This window comes from Neomonachus schauinslandi, chromosome 12, assembly GCF_002201575.2.
Source record: "Neomonachus schauinslandi chromosome 12, ASM220157v2, whole genome shotgun sequence".
In the NCBI taxonomy this organism is placed as follows: domain Eukaryota; kingdom Metazoa; phylum Chordata; class Mammalia; order Carnivora; family Phocidae; genus Neomonachus; species Neomonachus schauinslandi.
The window spans coordinates 60,516,129-60,518,053 of NC_058414.1; positions in this window are offsets into that span (position 1 = coordinate 60,516,129).

Here is a 1,925-nt window from a genome sequence, read left to right on the forward strand (position 1 = left end):
TTCCCTCTCTCACTGTGTCTCTCTCTGTCAAATGAATAATAAATAAAATTAAAAAAAAAAAAACTGATTCTCAGCCAGGTTAGGAGATCTAGTTTTATCAGTTATGACTTATCTCAAGATAAACTGTCTGTAGATCTCTCCTTGAGGAGGGTGTTGCTAACATTAGAGAAGAAGATGAGAGAAGGTGTAAGAAGACTATTCGTAGGCTCACTGTGTGCTACAGAACTATTTCTTGTCTCCATGCGCCTCAGTTTCTGTCAACCACTGACATTGCTTAGTGCCCTAGCTGGCTAATTTCTTCCTCTTTTGTCCTCCCTTCCCCCCTCCTCTCTCTTCTCCCCCTCCCCTTCTCTCTGATCTGGCACTTGCTCATCTTTCTGCTTTTATCTTCTTGACTGCTGTTCGACATTAGCCCATTTTGGGGGTATTTTCCATAAAGGACACACAGTTTTTACTCAGCCTCAGGAGGTTCTTTCAGAGCATTCCTGTTTGCCTTGATACCTAGATTTACCAAAACCATTTAGGAATTGTTTTGTAAAACCATTTCAGATTCTTTTGCCCAGGTGAGGGCTCGTGTCCAAGAGTCGAGTCAGTGACCCTGGCAGTTAGTTAGATGCACAGTGCTGTGATGGATGCCAAGGGAAGTATTATAAAAGGAACCCTAAGGGAGGGCCTTTGCTCGGACAGGGGAGAGCTGAGTTGTCACTTGAGTCACTCTGTCCTTTTGCTACTGTCCTTGAGGGTTATTTCCTTTTCTGAAAGCTGGTTGAACAGAATGGGTTCAGTGTTTAGTACATCTGCCCATGAAACAGCTGAGTTTATGTCTTCCCTCTCCCTTCTTGAAGTTTGCTGTTGGAGCTGGTGGAGAGGAAAGTTCCTGTCCTTGGCCTGAATTCTCATGTCGCGGTGTGAATTGGGCTCGGACACCACATATGGGTACATTCCCCTTGGGCAATTTGTATAACCTAAAGCTGACAAGCCTTCACCATTAGAGAAACTCCATGTCCTCATTTACAAAGAAAGAAGAAGACTCTGTCAGCAGAGCTTTAGGCAGAAAGATGGACCTGTGTTGGGCCCAGTGGGCTGGCTGGCCCTTGTGCTAAGCGAAAAAGGCCAATGAGTGAGCCGTTTTTGGCTTGATTTTTAAATCTAAGGCCACTCCAAGCTGGCCAGAGAGGAAATTACAGAATACAGCCCTGGACACTGGCTTGAGAGGCCTCCGTCCTCGTCATGTGCAATTGGATTTCAAAGAGAAAGGGGTCCCTTTGAATTAGCAAATGTCCATCTACTCTGTGGGACCCCCCACTTTGTAATGCATGTGTTTGGGGCAGGGACAGTGTAGTCAAGATGAGCTGTGGGGGATCCCTCAGAGGAGATTGTGGTTCCTTTTGGCGTTTTCCCTACTATTTCTACAGTTGGGAACTTTCTTCCCATATGAAATGCGGACCCATTGCTCCCCCGAAAGGGCTTTCCCTTGAAATGTGAATTTATAAGAACCTGTATCCAGTGAGATGATTAGCTAAGTGGGGCAGGGTGGAGGGGCACGTGTGCTGTGGGATTTTAGTTTCCCTGGGTGATCTCATGGAGCCACGAGCTTACAGGATATGGGGTGGGGGGCTGTGCTGGACATAAAATAAAGTGCATTCTAGTTCCGACTCTTCCAGAATCTAGCTGTGATGGTCCTGCTGTAACCCTCCATGCCTCTGTCCCAAGCCACAGCCTGAGCCTGAACCTAATGGAAATTTTGTGAGCATGAGGCTGGGAAGAGAGAGCCCTTCTCTCTTTGGGAGTCAAAGCTCTCTGCCTGCTCTTATAATGTTCTGGACTTGGTACAGAAGTGAGCCTGCATAGAATCTTTCCAGACGGTGTCTGCATTTGTTACGTCTTAAAACTCAATCGCCAACAACGCAAAAGCAGTTGTGCTA